At 48.5% G+C, this 24,816-nt stretch overlaps 1 protein-coding gene across 2 annotated transcripts in view; it reads right to left on the reverse strand.

Moving 5' to 3' along the window:
• The window catches only part of TMEM121 (transmembrane protein 121), a 29,527-nt gene extending 7,463 nt beyond the window's left edge, over positions 1–22,064 (reverse strand). For both annotated transcript variants that reach the window (XM_082225563.1, XM_082225562.1), the window contains exon 1: positions 21,965–22,064. The gene's annotated coding sequence lies outside the window, so the exon portion shown is untranslated. The remainder of the gene's footprint in view (positions 1–21,964) is intronic.
• Between the last annotated feature and the right edge of the window lie 2,752 nt (positions 22,065–24,816).

Below are 24,816 nucleotides of genomic sequence, written 5' to 3' on the forward strand. Positions count from 1 at the left end.
AGCCTACACAACACAAAACACTTTTGCTGTTTCTAGGTTTTATTTTATTTGTTTTTTATCTTATATTTTGGAAATGTACATCCAGGTTTTTTTCCCCTCTGAATTTTTTGGGGGCCCCCCAAGAGAGTGGGGCCCTAAGCTATAGCTTGTTTAGCTTATTCGTAAATCCGGCACTGGTGGTGGTAGTAGTGGTTGCTACTGTTCATTTGGGAGAGGGCTGAGGGAGTGCAACCGTGGCATCTCTGCTTATCAAGCACTGGGATCCACCTCTTCTTGGGATCCACTTCCAGTCTGAGTCTACAGAATGGCCATGCTAGTTTATTGCAACAAGGTCACCTTAGATCAGGGGCCAGCAACCTTTTTCAGCCGTGGGCTTGTCCACCATCCCTTAGACCGTGTGGTGGGCTGGACTATATATATTTTTTGTGGGGGGGATGAACGAATTCCTATGCCCCACAAATAACCCAGAGATGCATTTTAAATAAAAGGACACATTCTACTCATGTAAAAACACGCTGATTCCCGGACTGTCTGCGGGCTGGTTTGAGAAGGCAATTGGACCGGATCCGGCCCCCGGGCCTTAGTTTGCCTGCCCCTGGATTAACCCCTACATTGCTCCATGGGATAGCTCAACCAGACATGCCATCATGGGATAGGTGTTCAGGATCTTGTGTGTGTGCGTGTGTGTGCGCGCGCGCACTTGTTTTTAAAAATTAGCCCCATGAGGCTGCTTCTTTGAGCTGGAAAAAGGCAATCCTCCCCCAAGCTGCTATTTCCCCTCCTCACCCTCCCCAAAGCTGCTATTTTTCCTATAAAGCTTATAATACAGTGGACACTTGGGTAGCGAACATGATCCGTGCAGGATGCACGTTCACAACCCGCAGCGGCACATCTGTGAACGCGTGGGTTGCGATTCAGCACTTCTGTGCATGCGTGACCGCTGAAACCTGGAAGTAACTTCCGGGTTTCGGCGGTCTGTAACCCGGAGAAACACAACCTCAAGCATCTATAACCCAAGGTGTGACTGTAATTCAATGGCTGCTGTCTGTTTTCCCAAGCAGAGAACATATAGGCCTTAGGTTGCCTACTCTTGCCTTAGATAATGAATGACGTCAATTTTTATTTCCCTGTCCCCATTCCATATCTGCATATATGGGTGGGTGTGTTTAGGGCGTCACAATAAAAGTGAGGGGTACCCAATAGGCTTGATTTCTGCAACAAAAATCTGGGTCACCCTTAAGTGGGCACCTGTCCCAGTCCTGCTTGCAGGCTCCCCAATTTTCCTCTCCAGAGGAAAATTGTACCAAGCAGGCAGCCATGACACAGCGGCTTCTGTCGGATGAGAGATCCACACCTAGCCTCACTTTCTCCTTTCCCACATTTGTCTGAAAAGGAAAAGTTGCACTTGTAGAGATAGACAGAGATGGTTTTTTAATAAGGAACACTGCCTTGGGGAAAGGAGCAAGTCTGAAAAGCTGCTTAAATATAATTGGAGGGGTGGGGGGAATAAACTGATGCCTCCCCAGGTCAAAGAGATAAGTAACTATGCAACCTTTAGAAGACAACCTTTAGAACAATGGCCAGAAAAACTGATGAGCTATGCGGAGTTGGCAAAGCTGACATATAAGGACAACCGTGACTTCAAGGAAGAATGGGAACTTAACAAACTGTCTAAAAAAACAACAAAATGATTTGGACTCCTTGGCAGGTTTTGAATAAACATCCACAAATTTATTTGTAGAAAATATGACAGATAAGGTAATGATGTGTACAATTTTTAACATGCAGAGAATAATATGTGTAAACAAATCAGAGAGGTGAGCTGAGGGAAGTCCTTAGGGGGTGGGAAGGTGGGAAAGGGGGGAAATGTAATTGGTTATTTTGATTGATAATTGTTTTGTTAAAATGGTTTAATAAAAATTTTTTTTAAAAAAAGAAGATAAAGGAGGCAGCCCTGTATGGGGAAGCTTTTTCATGTTTTATTATGTTTTCATATATGTTGTAAGCAGCCCAGAGTGGCTGCGGCAACCCAGTCAGATGGGTGGGATACACATAATAAATTACAGCCGTACCTTGGAAGTCAAACAGAATCTGTTCTGGAAGTCCGTTCGACTTCCAAAACGTTCGAAAACCAAAACACAGCTTATGATTGGCTGCAGGAAGCTCTTGCAGCCAATCAAAAGCTGTGGAAGCCCCATTGGATGTTCGGCTTCCGAAAGAACATTCAAAAACTGGAACACTCACTTCCGAATTTTGATCGTTTGGGAGCTGATTTGTTTGGGAGTCAAGGCATTTGAGATCCGAGGCTGAGAACCCTTCAGTTCAGTTCTGTTCTGGCCTCTGAATAAACAAGAGCTGTTTGAAGAATCGCTGTGTCGTCTGATATGTTCACCCACAACTTAACAGTTTGGCCCTCAGTTCATTGTGAGGGGGAAAGTGGGCTGCAAGGAAGGCCCTGATTCTCTAGCCTCTGGCCACTGGTCAGGAGAAAGACCCAGAGACAGCTCAAGTTGGGGCTCTCGCAGCACAAAGCACAATCCTTCTGCTCATGGGAATGACCTGGTGCCAGGGACCCAATCCTGTCTCACTGCCTGCTGCACTCACTTTCAGCTATTTGCTGCTGAGGAGGTTCGTCCATGTATTCTTCTTTGCTGCCTCCCAGGCTGCAAGCCCACCTGCGGTCTCTTTTTCCATAACTCATATCTGAGCACCTGATTCACACTCTAGAGAGGACTTCCTCTCCACCCCAATCCTGAATTTGCCTTCTCTGCCTGCATGCAAATGCCATCATCCTGCACTGTGTGGGCATGCGCTTAATTAAACAATATACAGTGTCAATAATGTTAATCAAATCCAATTTCTAGGCATTATCCACGAGCAAAGACTGGCATTTATTTTCATTTAAAATCTCAGCCGCTAATTCCAGGATGGATCAGACAGTATTGCCAGTGAGGCGAGGAGAGAGGGGGAAAAAACCACCTGGTGAGATCAGAGCACTGATAGTGACACATGCCAAGCAGCTAAAACTGTATTAAGCGAGTAACATTAATTCATGGTAATTGTGAGAATAACAACAGTGGTGGTGTGAGAGAGCAAGGAGGAGAATGGAGGAGAGTCGCTGCCCTCCTAGCTCCATCCCAAGTGTTGCAGAAGACATGGAGTGATGGCAGGGACTTCTGTGGAAATCACTGACAATTTAGGGAGGTTGAAGATGGGGTCTTGAGAATCTAGGCAACTCTACATGTTATTTCTTGAAGGAGAACTACCGTATTTTTCACTCTATAGGACGCACCCGACCATAGGACGCACCTTGTTTTAGAGGGGGAGAACAAGAAAAAAAAAATCTCCCCCTCTCTGCTCAGCGCCCCTTCAGCGAAGCGACAGGAGAAATGGAGCCCCTTCCATTTCTCCTCCCGCTTGGCTGAAGGGGTGCTGCGCAGCTCTCCCTCTCTGCTGAAGCCAGGAGAGTCTTGCTCTCCCAGCTTCAGCAAAAGGAACCAGAAGCCTCCGGAGCGCAACGACTATCCCTGAAGCCTGCGGAGCGTAGCGCGAGTTCCCACTGCGCTCCGGAGGCTTCAGGTTCCTTTCGCTGAAGCCGGGAAAGCAAGACTCTCCTGGCTTCAGCGAAAGGAACCTGAAGCCTGCAGAGCGCAGTGGGAACTCGCGCTGCACTCCGAAGGCTTCAGGCGGCTATCCCTGAAGCCTGGAGAGCGAGAGGGATCGGTGCGCACCAACCCCTCTCACTCTCCAGGCTTCAGAGAAAGCAACGCGAAGCCTCCGGAGCATGGAGGGAGCGCTCCCTCTGCGCTTTGGAGGCCTCACGTTGCTATCGCTGAAGCCAAGGAGCCTGCATTCGCTCCATAGGACGCACACACCTTTCCCCTTAATTTTTGGAGGGGAAAAGGTGCGTCCTATAGAGCGAAAAATACGGTACTTGAAAATGGTTTACAGATGGTACCTAACTACGAGTAGGCTTGCTAGGATGTATAAGACTGAATCAGATAAGTGCTGGAGATGCTATTGGCTGAGGGAAGGTTCTTTCATATGTTGTGGACTTGTAAAAGGGTAAAAGAGTATTGGGAAATGATTTATAATGAATTGAAAAAAAATGTTTAAAAGCACTTTTCCAAAACAAAAAACAAAAGCCCAGAGTCCTTTTTGTTGGAGATAATTCAGACTGAAATTCCCAGGTGTCAAAAAAGGTTATTTATGTATGCCAGCACTGCGGCTTGTGTTTTGTAAGCCCCAAAATGGAAAACGAGTGAGGTCCCAACCAAAGAAGAATGGCAACTTAAACTGATGGAATATCCGCAGCTTGTGGACTTAACATATAGAATAAGAGAACAAGAAGAACCTACGTTTAGAGAAGATTGGAAAACGTTTATTGAATATATGGGGGGGGGAATTGTGTGCACTTGAAAACGTGGGCAGCATTAAGATAAATTCAACAGTGTAAATAAGTTTTGATGGATGTACAGTGGTACCTCGGGTTACATATGCTTCAGGTTACATACGCTTCAGGTTACACACTCCGCTAACCCAGAAATAGTGCTTCAGGTTAAGAACTTTGCTTCAGGATAAGAACAGAAACCGGGCTTGGGTGGTGCAGCGGCAGCAGGAGGCCCCATTAGCTAAAGTGGTGCTTCAGGTGAAGAACAGTTTCAGGTGAAGAACGGATCTCCAGAATGAATTAAGTACTTAACCTGAGGTACCACTGTGACAACGCAATACTGAATGGTTTCGTTTATATAAAATATACAGGGATTTATGTTATACAAAATGAACCCTGGAAAGAGCAGAAGGGAAGTCATTGATATTTTAAGGTTGTTTAAATGAATATTCTAAATTGTAAAACAGAAAATTTAAATGTGTGTGTGTGTGTGTGTGTGTGTGTGTGTGAGAGAGAGAGAGAGAGAGAGAGAGAGAGAATCTAAGCAACTCTACACAGCACCTCATTTCACACCATGTGCACAAGTTGCTGATCAATAAGCTTTTAAATATAAAAGACAGGAAATCCTTCTTCCCCTGCCCTCCCCATGCACACACAGAGCCAAATTCCTCCTGCCATTTGGTCACTGGGAGTTTCCTCCCGTGAGAGCTCTGAGCATCTCCTCTCATTCCCCCTGCCAGATTCCCCTTCAGCTCCGACTGGGAGAGCAATCTCTCTAAACAGTTAGGCAGTGGCTGCCACGTTTCCAGCTGAAAGATACTTTAGAATATTAGCAGCCTGGACAGCAAGAGAAGGGAAAGAGAGAGTCTGCATTGCAGAAAATTTGAGTGACAAGGCAAGATGGAGTAGGTGGGATTTGAAAGAGGACTGCAATTTGGTATCCACGGGTAGAGGAATGGTTTGTTTGTTCTGCTAGCCAGCGCTTTTTCCCCCTAAAAAAATGTTTAGGGGTGCTCTCATTTTGACTCAAGAAAATCACCATTTTATAGTTCAAATCAGGAAAAATAACTCCAGCAAATGGACAAAAATATATTCACACATTCACAAAATGTTTAGGGGTATACGTACCCCTGCGTACCCCCAGAAAAAAAGCACTACTTGCAGCCCTCCCTTCACCACACAGTTACATAAAATTAATTGAAAATATTAAATTAAAACCACAAAACCACACAAAATCAACGGGGCAGCACACCAGGCATGCAACAATGCAACAGGAGGGAAAGGCAGCCCTGTCACTAAAAGAGCATCCCTTCTTGATCTAGGCAGGTTGAAGACGAATGAGACATTTATTCAGATAGCTAGGGTTGTATATGTCAATATCAACAACACCTTAAAACAGGTCTAGGGAGCAGGCTGCAAACGATGCCTTATGAGGAACGGCTAAGGGAGCTGGGCATGTTTAGCCTGGAGAAGAGGAGGTTAAGGGGTGATATGATAGCCATGTTCAAATATATAAAAGGATGTCACATAGAGGAGGGAGAAAGGTTGTTTCCTGCTGCTCCAGAGAAGCGGACACGGAGCAATGGATCCAAACTACAAGAAAGAAGATTCCACCTAAACATGAGGAAGAACTTCCTGACAGTAAGAGCTGTTTGACAGTGGAATTTGCTGCCAAGGAGTGTGGTGGAGTCTCCTTCTTTGGAGGTCTTTAAGCAGAGGCTTGACAACCATATGTCAGGAGTGCTCTGATGGTGTTTCCTGCTTGGCAGGGGGTTGGACTCGATGGCCCTTGTGGTCTCTTCCAACTCTATGATTCTATGATTCTAAGATTTTGTAGGAAGATCGGGAAGGCACTAAGGACCTTTTTTATGCTTCTGACCATTAAGGTTGCATGGTTTTTACCCAGGGCCGTCTTTGTCATAGGGCTTCGTGGTGCGTCGCGCCAGGGCGCTGGCCTCTCAGGGGCGCCCCAGCGAGTGAGGGAGCTGCGCGGCTTTGCCAGTGGCCTCCCCTTTCCCTGCACGCCCCCCAGCTGCGCCCTGCCAACCATAAGGCTGGCGGGCATGCAGCTTCCCTCCCAAGCCTCTGTGGAGATCGCTCTCCTCCTGAGGAGGCTTGGGAGGGGCGCAACTTCACTTCCAAGCCTCTGTGAGGATTGGCTTCCTGCAGTGGCATGGGGGAGAGTTGTGCCCCCCCCCAGATGGCTGGCAGTGCACAGCTATGGCCACACCAACACTATCCATGGTAATTTGGGGGCACTGGGTGGATATTTTCACCCCGGCGCTGCATCTGCTAAAGACGGCCCTGTTTTTAGCTGGGGCAATCAGAATAAGATCCACTTTTCGACTATTGATTCAAAACCCTAAAATGTATTTCACAGTGGTACCTCTGGATACGAACGCTTCTGGTTGTGCACGAGTTGCGTTACAAGCTGCGCTAACCTGGAAGCAGTTGCTCCCGGATGTGAACTTTGCCCCCGGAGGCGAGCAGAAATCGTGCGCTAGAGGTGCGTGTGAAGCGGGAGGCGTGCAGTTTCAGGATAAGAACGGACCTCCGGAATGAATTAAGTTCGTAACCAGAGGTACCACTGTATATAATTGACTTTTTATTTCTATTCTTTGTATATCGTATTGTTGTTTTATTGCTACGGCCGATGGCTGACGCAAATAAAGATTCATTCATTCATTCATGCTTCTAATCATGTTTTCGGGGACGTGGGTGGCGCTGCGGGTAAAACCTCAGTGCCTAGGACTTGCTGATCGCATGGTCGGCGGTTCGAATCCCTGCGGCGGGGTGAGCTCCCGTCTTTCGGTCCCAGCTCCTGCCCACCTAGCAGTTCGAAAGCACCCCTAAGTGCAAGTAGATAAATAGCTTTATAGTGGGAAGGTAAACGGCGTTTCCGTGTGCTGTGCTGGTGCTGGCTCACCAGAGCAGCTTTGTCACGCTGGCCACATGACCCGGAAGTGTCTTCGGACAGCGCTGGCTCCCGGCCTCTTAAGTGAGATGAGCGCACAACCCTAGAGTCGGACACGACTGGCCCATATGGGCAGGGGTACCTTTACCTTTAATCATGTTTTCAAGGTGTGATGGGGACTGAATTTCAGAATGGAGCTTATTCATAATTAAACAAGCTATAATCTATTGAAAGGGACGCGGGTGGCGCTGTGGGTTAAAGCCTCAGCGCCTAGGGCTTGCCGATCGAAAGGTCGGCAGTTCGAATCCCCGCGGCGGGGTGCGCTCCCACTGCTCAGTCCCAGCGCCTGCCAACCTAGCAGTTCGAAAGCACCCCCGGGGGCAAGTAGATAAATAGGTACCGCTTACCAGCGGGAAGGTAAACGGCGTTCCGTGTGCTGCGCTGGCTCGCCAGATGCAGCTTTGTCACGCTGGCCACGTGACCCGGAAGTGTCTCCGGACAGCGCTGGCCCCCGGCCTATAGATGTGAGATGGGCGCACAAACCCCAGAGTCTGTCAAGACTGGCCCGTTCGGGCAGGGGTACCTTTACCTTTACCTTTAATCTATTGAAAGAGAAGGCTCTCAGTTTTGCTGTGCCCAATTCCAAACCAAGCTGCAGCAAGGAGTTACCTTTCTGTATCTCCAAACATCCAAACACTCTCTCCCAGTGATGCTACCGGTTTGAGAGCATTAAAAGCTGCAATGCCTTCCGTTCTGCACACCCTTCCTGTCCATATTTAGCTCTCCCCCCCCCAGCACTGCCCTATTTATCACCCTCTGCTTCATTTCAATGAAGGGAAAGTAGCAACCGAGGAAAAATATGGCAGAAAGACAGGACGGCAGAAGACTTCCACAAACAGCGTCTTTAACTACAAGTCAGAAAGACCTGACAAATTGCACCACCGAAAGTGATTGAAACAGAGACGAGTTTCCAGAAGGCTGGAGAATTGCAAACGAAGCCTTGAGTGCAAGTCACATCCCTGGAAAGTAATTGCAGCAACATAAAAAAAAAGGGGGGGAATTCACTTTAACATCTAGAAGAAACAGGAATGATATATTTGCAATCAACATGGATTTATTAAGAACAAATCATATCAAACTAACCATGGTAATTTCATTTCATGAATGATTTAGATGAATGATGGAATCACAGGACTGGAATGTACCTACTTGCCCCCGGCTTGTCTTAATGCAAGATGTGCATTATGTATGTATGTATAGATTAATTCATGCCAATTCACAAAACGGGCACACTTTCAGATTCATTTTTGTTTGGATTCATTAAGACAGGACAAACAGTGCGGCAATGTTTTCAAAAGAAGGGACGTGGATTCACAATTACCTCCCCCTGAGACCAAGGTCATTCATTTTGTGAAGCTGCTTCCGTAAGGTTTCCGGTTTCTTGTTCTCATCAGATTTTGGGTTTTCACAGTTATTGCAGAAGAGCCCTTAAAATCCTGTGCCTGTGATTTCTGGTTCAGAATAATTACTGATCAATCTTCAAGGCAGTGAGGAGGGTTCGTGCCAGAACCCTTTTGACCAAGTAGGAAGAGGGGCTTTTCTGGGTTGCCCTCCCCCCTTTTGTTTTGAGGGGTTTCCCTTCATTTCTCCTCCCATTAATATCCAGCATTGGTGGATAACCCTGGCACATTTTCTGGATCTTTCTAGCAGTTTCTCTCCTCCAGTGGTCATAGACTGGGTGTAGGATTGCAGTCTAAGTAAATTAACAACCAATTATTTAAAGTACAGTAGTACCTCGGGTTAAGAACTTAATTTGTTCTGGAGGTCTGTTCTTAACCTGAAACTGTTCTTAACCTGAGGTACCACTTTAGCTAATGGGGCTTCCCGCTGCTGCCGCGCGATTTCTGTTCTCATCCTGAAGCAAATTTCTTAACCTGAGATACTATTTCTGGGTTAGCGGAGTCTGTAACCTGAAGCATCTGCAACCTGAAGCGTCTGTAACCCGAGGTACCACTGTATTCAACTGTCTTTTAAAATTTAAATATAATATCTCAGTTCAGGTGATATTTTGCATCTAGTTAAACTAGGTGGCAGTTTTTAAAAAATCCTAGGGGTTCATATAGTTTTCTCATGGTCTGCTTCCGCTTTGTTTCCTATCTGGTGTAACAGAAACTTTCCCCCCTGTTTTTTAAAAAGTTGCCTATGGCGGGGGGGGGGGGGGTAAAGCCGCCACCGGCTGCCACCACAGCAAACACCTGCAACCCTTAAACCAAGAAGTCATGCCAGACTAAACTTATCTCCCTTTTTGATAGCTCTACTAGCCTGATAGATCGGGGGATTTTTGTGGATTTAGTATACCTTCACTTTAGCAAGGCTTTCCACAAAGTGTGCTGTGATGTTATTGTCAGAATGTGGGCTAGACAATGCTGAGAGGGGATGCTTGCTGGACCAAACCATGCTCATCAATAGCTCTTTGTCATTCTGACAAGCAAAGGGCCAAAGGGCTCTGTCCCGGGTACAGAGCTGTTCCACACATTTATAAATGACTCGTTGAAAGGAAAAGCAGGGATGCTCATCAAATTCTCAGATGACACCAAGACGAGAGGGATAGCCAATGCCTTAGGAGACAGAAACAGGATCCAAGAGAATAGGATGGACCCAAACAAACAACTTGCATGTCAACAGATAAATATAAAGCTCTTTTTACAGGTAGGGAAAATTGGATCCACAAACAGAGGATGGATGACATGTGATAAATACCTAGGTGACAAGCTAAAAAAAGGCTAACACAATTCTAAGCTGGATAAAGAGAAGTAGGGAGTTCAGATCATTAGAAATAATGGTACTGTTCTCGTCTGCTTTGATCGGACCTCATGAGGAATACTGCGCCTATTTCTCGGAACTTCAGCAGAAGAAGGTGGAACAAGTCCAGAGGAAGGTGACAAAGATGATGAAGAGCCTGGAAACCCAACTCCTATGAAGGTTGAAAGAGTTAGGGAGTGTTTGGTCTGGAAGCGGGACCATTGATAGGTGAGAGGAGAGCCATCATCAAAGATATGAAAAGCTGTCACACTTCCAGATTTGTTTTCTGTTCCCCCTACGGATGCAATAGATTCACATTACAAGAAAACAGGTTTAGACTAAACATTAGGAAGCTCCTCCTGACTATATGAGCTGTTGTTTGGCCATGGAACAGGTTGCCTCAGAAGGTGGTAGACTCTCTTTAGCTAATGAATTGTAAGTGTTGACCATGTAAAGGTAAAAAAAGAAAAGAAAAGAAAGGTAAAGGACCCCTGAGTGGTTAAGTCCAGTCAAAGGCGACTATGCGCTTGCAGCACTCATCTCGCTTTCAGGCTGAAGGAGCTGGCGTTTGTCCACAGACAGCTTTCCAGGTCATGTAGCCAGCAGGACTAAACCGCTTCTGGTGCAACGGGTAACCATGACAAAAACCAGAGCACACGGGAACACCATTTATCTTCCCGCCACAGCGGTATCTATTTATCTACTTGCACTAGCGTGCTTTTGAACTGCTAGGTTGGCAGGAGCTGGGACAGAGCAACGGGAGTTCACCCCGTCATGAGGATTCAAACCACCAACCTTCTGATCGGCAGGCCCAAGAGGCTCAGTGGTTTAGACGACAGTGCCACCCGTATCCCCCATGTACCAAGGATGCTGCAGTACTGGGTTGTCTGGGAGTTGGGCTAGATGACATAGCCCAACTCCACCTTTGTGGCAGTGTGGTCACCCTATGCTTCCTTACACAGAAGCTCTTTTGGCCGTTTTGCTCCTCATCTCCTAGTTTGGAGAGATCTTTGTAGAGCTCTTCATAGTATGCATTGGTTTTCATCACCGAGATTTACCATTCTGAGTTCTCTTGTTAACATGCTAGGCATAAGAATGTTATTTTGATGTATTTATATTGATTCGGTTTTTCATGCTTTACCACAAATCACCTTGAGTGTAATGTCCCTGGCAAAGCACTATAAAAGGGAGGCAACCAGATCGCCTCACCATCTTGATCACATTCAGACTTTTCAGACTGAATGTATACTTGCTATATTGAGAATGTCAGTCTGCTGCACACTCGAAACTGTGGGAAATCCCCTGCGTATGTTTCTATATCGGGTTCTATAAACTGTGATCAAGTTCAATTTGTGCAGGACTTGGAAGACAACCTACTTGTCTACAGCTTCCTATAACATCTATCCAACCATTTCACATTGAACATGTGCTATAATTCTGCTTGTCTTGCAACTGTTGGAGAGCCAAAATCGTATCGAGGAAGGTCTGATATACGTACAATTTGATATACAGATGTTGTTTTGCTTTCAGAATAGTCAGTGTTGTCTTGTAATCTCACTTTGTATGCACAACAGCTTTCCTGCTATCTTCATGGCTCACACAGCCTACGAGGAAGTTCGGCTCCAGCCTCATGAAGCTCACCCACAATAAATGTAGCGATATCTCATTTGGGACCTGGTGTTACGAAGGAGGGTGGTGCCTTCGGCCGGTGGGAGTTGTGTGCAAGGCAGGATAGCACCATTTACAAAGCAAATATCAAACCCTCCAATTGTCCAACAAATGAAATGATACAAGATGTAAAAGATGTGACCCTGGCCTTTACTGGTGCCTCTGAGAGAACATTCCACTATGCCTTTAAGAAACACGGGATTCTCTGTTGTTTCTGCCATGACAGACCAATATTGAAACGCTTCTGGAAGAGTGCTGATGTAGGAGGATTCTTAGGAGATACAAGATGTTGATTCTATAGAGTCACTTTAGCAAAGGGCAGCTCTTTTGGCAGCACTGTGCCCATTTGAGCTAAAATAATAATAATAATAATACCGTAATTTATTATTTATACCCTGCCCATCTGGCTGGGTTTCCGCAGACACTCTGGGCGGATCCCAACACAATTTTAAAAACACCAAGCATTGAAAACTTCCCTAAATAGGGTTTCCTTCAGATGCCTTCTAAAAGTCAGATAGTTGTTTATTTCCTTGACATCTGATGGGAGGGCGTTCCACAGGGCGGGTGCCACAACCAAGAAGGCCCTCTGTCTGGTTCCCTGTAACCTCACTTCTCGCAGTGAGGGAACTGCCGGAAGGCCCTCTGCGCAGGACCTCAGCGTCCGGGCAGAACGATGGGGGTGGAGACGCTCCTTCAGGTATACTGGGATGAGGCTGTTTAGGGCTTTAAAGGTCAGCACCAACACTCTGCCAAGTTACATGTAACCCTATTTCAGCCGCCTAGTGATTATGTACATGGATCATGTACATAGTGATTACATACATGTACAGGCGAACTAATGCCAGTCTACTGGAAGAAGCAAAGATCCCCAGTTTCGAAGCAATGATTCTTCAACATCAACTTCGTTGGAATGGTCAAGTTGTGCAGATGCCTGATTACTGCCTTCCAAAGCAACTACTCTATTCTGAACTTAAAAATGGAAAGCGTAATGCTGGTAATCAACTAAAGAGGTTCAAAGACTCTCTCAAGGCAAATCTTAAAAAATGTAGTATAAAAACTGACAACTGGGAAACACTGGCCTGCGAGCGCTCCAGTTGGAGAACATCCTTTACCAAAGGTGTCATGGGCTTTGAAGACAATTGAACTCAGGACAAAAGGGAGAAACGTGCTAAGAGAAAGGCATACATGGCAAACTCTGTGATCAACTCCCACCTGGAAACCTATGTCCTCACTGTGGAAGGATGTGTGCATCCAGAATTGGCCTCCACAGTCACTTACGGACTCACTGTTAAAACTGAGTTCATGGAAGACCATCTTTAATCAACTAAGAGGGATCGCCAAAGAAGAAGATTATGTACATGGAAATTTGTTCCATACATGTATGGCCTCTAGAGTAGGGTTGCAATACATCTGGATTTTCCTGGACACATAAGGAATACCACATTTGTCAGTGGCATCTGGGTGGAAATAAGCTAAATGTCCAGAAAAATCCAGACATATGGCAGCCCATGTTGGCAGTGCCGATTTCCCCTTGAAATAGCTTGAAATAGTTTGAAACGTGGCAACCCTACTGTAGACAATTTAATGCAGATCAACAGCATACAATATATCATAGAATTGTAGGGCTGGAAGGAACCACAGGAGTCAACTCCCTGAAATGCAGGAATCTTTTGCCCAACTGTGGGCTTGAACCCATGGTCCTGTGATTAAGAGCCTCATGCTTTCAAGCGCAAAGCATAAAGCAGCATGGATTAACTACAGAAGCCAACCGCAACAGAATCGCCTCTGCAAGCACAGATACACAAATCTACATCAGATTAAACAGCCCCAATAAACAATATTAAAAGGATGGTTGATAAAAGACGCTAAGATTGTTAAAAATGGCTGCAAGCCACTGAAAGTCCTGGAAGGAAAGAAAGGCACTTGCTTGCCACAGAAAAGATTATCTCAAGCGGGTACCAGGGAAGCCATTCTTGAAAAAGGTGTCACCAAAATTCTTGCCAACTGGAAGCAAATGCACACGAGAGTTTTTAACCCTGTTTTTGAGAGTCAGAAGGGGGAAACAGAGAGGAGCCTTTTCAGCAGGGTTAAAAACTCTCGTGTGCATTTACTTGTACGCTTCATTTCATGTCTGGTGGATTTTTGTAATAATAGCATGTGTTTCTTTATAAATAATACTTATTCTGTGCTAAAATTCTTGCTATCTGGAAGTCTTAATAGCGCTATCTGGAAGGGGCAAGTTCCAGAGACAAGGGGCCACTTAAAAATGTGCCCTGGGCCATGTCACAAGTCGACTAGCATCCAATATATTAGATAGCAATACATTATGTCCTCACCTTCAAGTAGTTTTATTTATTTTAAAATTCATATTTAAACGAACCAATATACCTATGCACGCTGTTCGTTTGTTTTTAAAGTAGTAAACATATGAGGGGGTTTCTTTCCAGCATTTTTGTTGTTAAAATATTTGTCACACAAGGCAGCAACAGAATGCTGACTGGCAGGCTGGGTATTGGAATGACACCCCCACCCTCCAAAAAATGCTAGGAAAATTGAATGCGTTCTCCGGGAAAAGTGCATAGCTGACTGGCCGTAACACTGAACAGAGCGCGCCATGTGGCAACCTTTTCTTGCAGGTCCCACTTATCTTCCAAAAATGTCAAAATAGCTGAAGAGGTTTCAGATTTGTTGGTTTCTTAAGCCCTCCTTGGGAATTCAGCTTGAACATGGAAAGGGGTGAGCAGGAAAAGCTCAGCGAGAGCCCAGCCCCTTTCTTTAATGCTGTATTGTTTTTAACACTTGATTGGGAGCCGCCAAGAGTGGCTGGGGAAACTCAGCTAGATGGGCGGGGTATAAATAATAATAAATTATTGTTATTGTTATTGTTATTATTTCTTGACTCTGCATGCAGATTCCCAGCATGTTTGCACTCCTGTCTTGGCGATGTCTACGCTGCCTTGGTCATATCCACAGAACAGAAGATGGCAGGAACCCCAAGGAGCTACAGGGAGCTGGCTTCTGGTACCAGGCCTGTTGGCAGGTCCACTCTGCGTTACGAAGATGTCTGCAAACGAGTCATGAAGGCTGGCAACATCAGCCCTGCGGTGCGGGAATCCCTTGCAAATGGTGGCAGTGCCAGGAGACAGTCAAGTCATGTATCCCTAGCAGCAACCAGAAGAGGAATGACTGCAAGGAGGAGCTCAAGGAGAAGAAATGCAGTGGTGCATCTGCAGCAGCACAACTGGATGCCTTCATCTGCCCCGGCTGCAACAAAACATGTCTCTCCCACACCAGTGTCTGCAGCTACAGCAGACACCGTAACCTTCCAACAGGTCGACCTCACCCGCAAAGGCACATTCCTCTGTTGCCTCCTGGGATGGACGGGTGCCAACAACAACTTCCCAGCCAATACAGGATCAGTGCCAGTCTGAAGGGGACAGCCTGACTTGTGAAGGGAGCTTGCCAGACAGAGATGGCCACCATGATCGACCTGCGCTGCTGCCCCCATGCAGGGGCGTCGCAAGGGGTGTGGGGGGGCAGTGGCGTAGCGTGGGGGGTGCAGGGGGGCCGGCCGCACCGGACGCAACATCTGGGGGTTAGGGTTAGGGGGCGCAAATCCACGGGTTAGGGGGCGCAAATTACTTGCCTTGCCCCGGGTGCTGACAACCCACGCTACGCCACTGGTGTGGGGGGATGCTGCCCCTACCGAGTGTCATGCCTGGGGGGGTGACAACCCCCCCCCGGGCAGATCAGTGTGGCAGCGCTCACACCCTCAGAGAGCAGATTTTTGTGACTGGCGCAATCTCCACCGCGAAAATCCGCCCACTGATTGTGCAAATACGATCGGTGTGTGGTGCTGGCTGCCAGGGATGCACCCCTGCACGGGCGACATTCGCATCCTCCCGGCGGGCAGCGCCACAAGCTGGGCGTATTTGCGTAATCGGCGGGTGGCGCTGGCACCCCCAGGAGGAGCGATGAACCCCCATGGGCAGATCACCCTGCCCCCAGGTGCACATCCCCTCCACCACTGCCCCCATGTTAGAAACCCTGCTTCCCTTAAGCCTTCTTAAGACTCATGCGCAGCTGGCATGCATTGGGGGGGGGGTGCCTGGAGGATGCTGAGCTTTTGAGAGGGTGAGGCCCACCCCTGGGTGGCTGCTTGCCTCTTTGCACACTCAAGCTGAATGCCTAAAGAGGGCACCAGTCCGGTATGATGTCAGAATAAGGTAAAGATAAAGGGACCCCTGACCATTAGGTCCAGTTGTGACCGACTCTGGGGTTGCGGCGCTCATCTCGCTTTATTGTCCGATGGAGTCGGCGTACAGCTTCCGGGTCATGTGGCCAGCATGACTAAGCTGCTTCTGGCAAACCAGAGCAGCACACGGAAATGCCGTTTACCTTCCTGCTGGAGTGGTACCTATTTATCTACTTGCACTTTGACGTGCTTTTGAACTGCTAGGTTGGCAGGAGCAGGGACCAAGCAACGGGAGCTCACCCCGTCGCGGGGATTCGAACCATCGACCTTCTGATCGGCAAGTCCTAGGCTCTGTGGTTTAACCCACAGCGCCACCCGCGTCCCTTGATGTCAGAATATCATACTGAACAAATTGTTCCAGTTGTATTTTGACTTGAATTTACTGATTCCTTTTCCTTGAAAAATGCATCGAAAAGTACTGGGAATAAAGAAGAACAATTCCTAACACATTTCCTTTCAGGGTCAAGTCAAATCCATTTTATCAGCCTAGCACTTTTTAGATATGTTAATGTTAACGATGCTTTATTGTGAAATATTGCCAGCTTCACTGTCTTATTTTTTGGTATTATTTTACAGTATCGATTTTGTTTGTTGAGAATCATTGTGTGCGTTGCTTTGGGCTGCAATCCTGTGCACACTTATCTGGAAGTGAGCCGAGTGAATGCAGTGGGACCAGGGCCACATTATAATGGTGCAATTGGAGCAATTGCACCAGGATCCATGCATGCAAGGCCCTCAGGTTCTGAGCTTTCATTTTTTAAAACGGCAGAATTCAGTGTTGCACAGACTGTCCTCTCTCCTTCTCCCACTTCTCCAGAGCAGATCTGGGGAAGATTTAGTGGGGAGGAGAAGAAAGAAAGCTGTGTTACACTAGCAGCTATCCTTGTGCTGGCTTCTGATAGCAGAAGAGGGGGGTGAGGACTGAATCTGTCCCAAAGTTTTTATCCCTCCTGGAAGCAAAGTTCTAGACCAAAACATGAAGGCAACTTTCTAAATGATTTTTATGAGATGAGCTGCACGTACTTCTCAGTGTTCTTACCAAATGATTTGCAGGCGAATCCCCTGTCTTGCGGGACATCTTCGGGAGAATCAACCCTACACAAGGAATCAAGCCTACACAGGAATCAACCCTACACAAATTGAGAGTGGAGCTCCTAAGGTGGTTAGAGGGCACTTTGCACACCACCTTCTGGAAACCCTTGTAGCCAAGCTGGTGCCCAATTTGTGTAGGAATAGGGTGAGCCTGTGACCTGGTTTCAGGAACTAAAGTATTAACCATCACCAAAGAATGGCAAGGCTGCCCAGGTAATGCAATCAGTAGCCATTATCAGGTATCCTGGCAGACAGGGTTTCTGCTGTAGACCTGCCTCCTATGCTGTATGTATGATGATTTTGGGGTGGTCTTTGGCTAAGGGGGTTGGGCAATGTCCAAAGTCTTTAAAGGTTCCTGCACACTTTTGTTTGGGGTCTCTCCCTCCTTGCAAGGAGGGAAGAGAACTCTGTTGCAACAGAACAAATAAATATCTGCCTTGCTTTCCACTGGATCCTGCTCCATCCATTCTTCTCTGGCCCATCATAGACTTTGGGGGCTCAGTGTCCCATGTGGAACTGGGCAGCAAAAGCCAAACCCCATTTTTTTACATCAGCACCCAAACCTGAGAGTAGTGGACTCTCCATCTAAAACATGTAATAATCAGGCCAGGTTAAGATTGGTTTGCAGCCTTGGAGCTGTTCTAATTTGCAGGGGTGACATACCCAGAGAAATAGGAACCTTTACATACAAAAACACATCACCTGGTTATAAAGCAATCCAAACTTGATATCTCTGAAAAAAGCACTCATCCCCCTTTCGCAGCCATTGTCTATATTCATTAGATTTGTGTGAGGTAGCTTAGGTTGAGAATAGGTGACGGGCCCAAGACAGGAAGTCAGCAAAGGCAAGGACGAGTTAACTGAACTTAAAAGAGTATTTTCTTTACGATTATCAAGGTTCCCAAAATGTTTTTGATGTTGTGAAACACCACACGTTCAGTGAATTTTTTGCAGTTCCCAAGGACTTGTGCCATGCTAAATTTCTTAAGTCTTTAAGATACCACCACAAGGCTTTACTTAGCGCAATAACTGTCCCATGTGTTCCTTTTGCAGAGTGGGAATCACCCCCTATTTGGGGACTGCAACAGGGCCCCCAACCACCTTGAGTGGCACTTATAAAGGTAAAGGGACCCCTGACCATTAGGTCCAGTCATGGATGACTCTGGGGTTGCAGCGCTCATCTCGCTCTATAGGCCGAGGGAGCCTATGTTTGTCCGCAGACAGCTCCCGGGTCATGTGGCCAGCATGACTAAGCTGCTTCTGGCAAACCAGAGCAATGCATGGAAACGCCGTTTACCTTCCCGCCAGAGGGGTACCTATTTATCTACTTGCACTGTGACGTGCTTTCGAACTGCTAGGTTGGCAGGAGCAGGGACCGAGCAACGGGAGCTCACCCCGACACGGGGATTCGAACCACAACCTTCTGATCAGCAAGTCCTAGGCTCTGTGGTTTAGACCACAGCGCCACCTGCGTCCCTGAGTGGCACTTACTTCTGAGTAAATAAAATATGCATCTTGTGCTGTTCCTACCCAAACCTAAAGGTGGGGAACCTGTGGCGGCCCAACTTCCCTCACCCCTGAACTGGGTTGTAGCATGGTGAGGGCCAGGAGGGCTGTAGCCCTGGGCACATAATTCTGAGGGGGTGCAAGCCAGGCGGCCCCATACAGGGTTTCCTGCCCTGCCTGCCGCCGGGGTTCTCTGGGCCCCGGAGCCTGGTCTGGCCTTGCCTCCGGTCCTTGCTGAATGTCCGCCTGGCCAGCATTGGTGTGGATGCACCTGCCAATGGCCTCGTCAGCCAGCCTCTGTGCCCCATGCCCGCCTGGTGGTGGTAGTGAGGGTTGGGCTGGTGTGAGTTTTGTTTACCCTCCACACCCAGCCCTTGGTCCTGCTTGGTGTGCACGCCCCGGGCACCAGCAAAGGACGCAATGCCTCTGCCCCTGACCATTGGCCAACAACTGGGTAGCCCTATGAACCAATGAAACTACACAGCTGCTTCTTTCTATGTTGCAAGAGTGGAAAGGAAAATAAGCAAGCTAAAGATACACAAATTTCATATCAGCACTAATTTGTAGTAATCAAGCATCTTCTCCTAGAAATGTGTTAACAAGCATGCTGTAGCACAGGCAAGAATCAGCTTGAATTGTGGATTAAGCAGCAGCCTATAGCTCCATGGCAGATCGCCTGTTTTGCATGCAAAAGCTCCCAGTTTCAGTCTCTGGCATGACTGGGAAAGACCTCTGCCTGAATGCCCAAAGAGGTGCCACCTGGACAATACCGGGCTAGAGGGACTCCCCTTGGTTTGAGGCAGCTTGCTATGTTCACCTGGAGTCCGCCAGAGCAGCCCTACAGTCTCTAAAAATGTACAGGCCACTTAGGATACCTCGCTTGGCAGATGAATGTAATATTCATTTCACCACTGCCTCATTTAATGCACTCACAGATGCCAGCACTTAAATACTGGATAAGCAAACAAGCTTAATGTTTCCACAGGCTATCTCAATGCTATAGTATGAAAAGGAAATTGACATTTTAGTAAGGTGTAACGGTGCTGCTCTACTCTACCTTGTCAGCTCAGTTCTGATGTTTAGTTCTGAGCACTGCAGTTTAAGAAGGAAACTGCCGAACTAGAAAATGCCCACAGAAGGTTGACAAAAGCACTGAGTGCCATTGACCAAGTCCTGGGAGGAAAGGTTGAAGGAGAAGCATAGCCTAGAGGCAAGATGGGAGCCATCTTCAGATATCTGAAGGGCTATCATAGAGATGGTGGAACAGATTCATCTTGCTATTTCAGAGGGAAGGACCTGTAGCCATGGGTTCAAATTGCAAGAAAAAGCATGTAGAACTAATATGACAGAAAACTTGTTGACTGCATGAGCTGTTTGACAGCAAAACAGACCGGGGACTCTCCTTCTAACCTGAGGCCGGGTGGCCAACTATCAGGGATGCTGTCGTGACGGATTTCCTGCATTGGCCATGAGTTGGACAGGATGACCTTTGGATCCCTTCCAGTTCTGTGCTTCTATAGCACATCTGTTTCAGATTAGCGGCATTAGAAACCTCCAAGTCAGTCAATGCCCTAGCAATGTTTGATCCAAAGAGAGGCAATGCACAGAGTGCTCATAGGCACATAGAAAAAGCTCCAGCAGAAACACACACAGAGAGAGTCACAGATGGATGGATGGATGGATGGATGCATAGATGATAGATAGATGATAGATAGATAGATAGATAGATGATAGATACAGTGGCGTAGCATGGGGGGTGCCGGGGGGGCCGGCCACACCGGGCGCAACATCTGGGAGTTAGGGTTAGCGGGCGCAAATCCACGGGTTAGGGGGCGCAAATTACTTGCCTTGCCCCGGGTGCTGACAACCCACGCTACGCCACTGGATGGATAGATAGATAGATAGATAGATAGATAGATAGGAGTTTCTAGGGCTGGTTTACACGGACAAACCTCCACACCCCACCCAGTACATTTCTCAAATGAGTACTGCTACAGCCTGCCTGGAGGCCAGTCCTTTCCCTAAAGGCTCACCCCCAACCCTCTCATTCACAGGTTCTTTTTTTTTTGGGTGGGTGTAAACTGGTTATTCAATTCAGTGAGCATATCGAACAGCTTACCAGGAAAGCCCCAGCCTTTTCAAAGGAGAATGAAAATCCATTTGCGGCTAACAAGACCCTACCACGTCTCAATCTAGTAGCATTCAGAAAAGCAACGTTCTCCACACTCGGAACGGCAGCAGCAAAATATCCTGCCGACACCGTCTGCATGCACAACGGCGAGGATGCAATGTGTGGAAAGGAAGCTCCGCTTCCTCTCATGACCGGCCGAGTCTCAGCCATCTTAGCCAAGGGATCTTGGGAGCAGGCTGGCCCTGGGAACCAGAGGGTTCTTCTGTTCCAGGGACTCCCTGACCCAGGCACCATGGAGAGCGACTGGAGAGCATTTGTACTGCCTTTGGCTGCTGGGGCTGGGATTCTCTCTTGCATGCTACAAGTAGCGGAGCATTTGGAGAACAGCTCCCGATTCTTAGGATAGCCATAATCCCTCCCCACCGCTGCCCCAAATCCACATCCGCCCAGCAACACCAGCCTGGCGAGCCCTACTTTGTCAAGATGAAGTGGGACTTTGTCCAAGAGTTGGGAAGATGCAAAATTCGCGAGGATGCGAGCCTTGTCTCTGCATCTGGGAGTAGCAGCAGGGGGAAATCCGCTCCCTTTGCATGCACGCTGTTCCTCTCCGTCTCCACCTCAGCAGCTGAGAGCCAAGAGTCGCCTGGAGCAGCTTTGCAAGCCCCGGTCCCCTAGCCCCCCACACCAATGGCTCACCTGCGCTTGCCCTCCGAGCCGTGGGGCTGGCGGAGGGCCTGGCGTGTGTGCTCAAGCCCTCCCCTCCAGGGCCGGCTGCTCCCCTTCCCTCTCATCGGGGGCGGCCCAGCAGAGAGGGCCCACACCCCAAAGCCCCACCCGTAGGGCCCTGAGGAGGGGAGAGGGACGAATCCGGGACGCTCGGTCGGAAGAGCATCCAGCTGCGGCCGCCTGGCCCACCTTGCGCACTCCCCGACGGGCTGCGGGACTGCGGATGGGGCCCGGCAGGCCCGGGGATGCCCGGAGGAAGAGGGCATCGCCGAGGGGGAGGGCGAGGGGCGACCCTTACCCGCCACCAATACCCCCCTGGCGTGCACGCGCCCGGGCATCCTCGACTTCCTGGGCGGGGCGGGGGACACCGAGATGCCCTCCTCCCCCGAGGCACATGGCCACGATCCACGAAGGGCCTGTGGCTGGAGCCCCCTTGGCTCCGGGATGGGGGGCGCCCGGCCGGCTCTGCGCTCTCCTTACCTGGCATCGGCCGAGCGGGCTCCGACGGCCGCTTCCAGCCCCCGTCGTAGCCGGGCGCGTCCCCGGCCGCCGACCCGCCTCTCGGCGCGGGCGCCGGGCTGGCCGAAGCGAGCTTGGCCGGCGGGGCTGCTGCGCGACGGGGCGAGCGGAGCGGCGGCGGCGGGAGCGCGCGCGGGCGCGCCGCTTTCGATGACGCGGCCGGGGGCGCGGCTCCGCGGATCGGCCTGCCCGCCCCCCCCCCCGTCGCAGGAGGACCCCCGTCCCCGCCGCCAGCCAGCCAGCTGCCTCCGATGGGGCGCGCGCGGGGATGCCCGGCCACGGCGCCCCAGAGGAGCCTCTCCGGAATCCCCCGAGGCAGTGGCGTAGCGTGGGTTGTCAGCACCCGGGGCAAGGCAAGTAATTTGCGCCCCCTAACCCTAACCCCCAGATGTTGCGCCCGGTGCGGCCGGCCCCCCCCCTGCACCCCCACGCTACGCCACTGCCCGAGGGGCGCCTCGCCGCCTCTGCGCCAGGCGCCCATCTGGCAGGAGGATGCAGATATGGGGACGCCCTCCTTTCTCCGGGGATGGACGCGCCATAGGATGCCCGGGGTGGCGGAGCCAGGCGCAGGTGCCCATCTGGCAGGAGGAAGCAGGACAATTGGACGCAGATATGGGGTACCCAAAGGACACTGAGCGCCTGCCTGCCGCTGCACAATGCCCTCATTTCCCCGGGGATGGACGCGCCATAGGATGCCCCAGGTGGAGGAGCCACTTGCGTCCCCCCCCCTTGGTGTTTCCCTTTTAAAGAAAAAAATATTTATGCTTTTCAGGTTGATACATTTCACTAATTTTACAATCATTTCAACATTTCAGAACTTGACTTCCCCCTCTTTCTGCGGTTCCGTAAATTTATTTTTAATATCTTCTGCGTATCCAAATTAACTTAATTTGCTCATTTATTCATCTACTTTGAATATATACTCTTGTAAAACGGCAGGTTATTACAATAATTCATGCCCATGTTCTTATCAGCTTACAGTTTATTTGTAAATATTCAAGGAACCATTTCCATTCTTTTATAAACTGTTTGTTATCTTTATTTCCTATTCTTCTGGTAAGTTTTGCCATTTCTTCATATTCCGTAAGTTTTTGTATCCATTCTTCATTTGCTGGGACTTCTTCTTTCCATTTTGGGGCAAGGAACATCCTTGCCGCTGTAGCTGCAGACATGAATAAGTTTCTATACAATTTAGGTAGTTCTGTACCTATAATTCCCAAAAGAAAAGCTTCTGGGTTTGGTTGTTGTTGTTTTTTAACAAACATTATTTTACACATCCTTTTCGATTCATTATATATCATCTCCCAGTAAGCTTGGTGTTTCTGTTATCCACAAATGAATGCTGGCAGGTTGCTTTCCCAACGTGCCGCCCCCGCCTCACTTACCTTCAGGGCTTGGGAGGAACCGGGCGCACCACACAAACAGGCCCGTGTGCATTGGGACAGCTGTGCAAATGGAGATGGTGGCTGTCTGATGTCTTCCCATGCTTTGCAATGTGGCCTACAGCTCCTTCAGCAAAGGTGTGTGTGTGTGTGTGTGTGTGTGTGTGTGTGTGTGTGGATTCAAGCCCTGGTTCAAAAGATCTTAGATTCCTGAAACAATGTCCCTAACTCAGAGCTCCTCCCACTGACTAATTTATTTCACTTTTAATTTGCATATGGCCTTTCTGTTTTCTAAGATCACCCAGGACAGTCCCATCCAGCTCTCCCCACGAAAGCCCACCCTATCCCCACAGTCACTATGTGGAGCCTTTGTACTGGGGGGGGGGGGCGTATATCTTTGAATACAGCAGGGAGCCTGGAATACATAATTCTCTTTTTTAAATACAGTGGTACCTCGGGTTACATACGCTTCAGGTTACATACGCTTCAGGTTACAGACTCCGCTAACCCAGAAATAGTACCTCGGGTTAAGAACTTTGCTTCAGGATGAGAACAGAAATTGTGCTCCGGTGGCGCAGCGGCAGCAGGAGGCCCCATTAGCTAAAGTGGTGCTTCAGATTAAGAACAGTTTCAGGTTAAGAATGGACCTCCGGAACGAATTACCGTATTTTTCGCTCTATAACACGCACCAGACCATAACACGCACGTAGTTTTTAGAGGAGAAAAACAAGAAAAAAAATATTCTAAACGAAATAGTGGATATATGATTTTTGTGGTTCATGCTGTGGCCACAGACATGTGATCTGACAGTGAGTTTGGAGTAGCCCAATGCAAAAATCCTCAGGATCCATGTGGATCCATGCTTTGTAACCACGGAGGAGGGAAGGAAGGGGAACCATGGATCCTCTGCTCACGACTGCAGCAGATCCCCCCCGCCACCCGCAGGCATTCGCTCCATAACACGCACAGACATTTCCCCTTACTTTATAGGAGGAAAAAAGTGAGTGTTATGGTGCAAAAAATACGGTAAGTACTTAACCCGAGGTACCACTGTACCACTGTACAGTGGACGCTCGGGTTACGAACATAATCCATGCGGGATGCACATTTGCAGCCTGCAGCGTCCGCAACCCACAGCGGCGTGTCTGTGCACGCGTGGGTTGCGATTCAGTGCTTCTGCGCATGCGCAACCACCGAAACCCGGAAGTAAACCATTCCGGTACTTCCGGGTTTCAGCGGTCCGTAACCTGAAAAATCGCAACCTGAAGCATCTGTAACCCGAGGTATGACTGTATAATTTTTATTAATTTTTCTATTTTACAATTTAAAGTACTCATTTTTACATCCTTAAAATATCAACAACTTCCCTTCTTCTCTTTCCATGGTTCATTTTACATATCATAAATCCCTGCATATTTTGCAGAAACTAAA

This window comes from Podarcis vaucheri (genome assembly GCF_965113315.1).
Source record: "Podarcis vaucheri genome assembly, chromosome: 6".
Taxonomy (NCBI): domain Eukaryota; kingdom Metazoa; phylum Chordata; class Lepidosauria; order Squamata; family Lacertidae; genus Podarcis; species Podarcis vaucheri.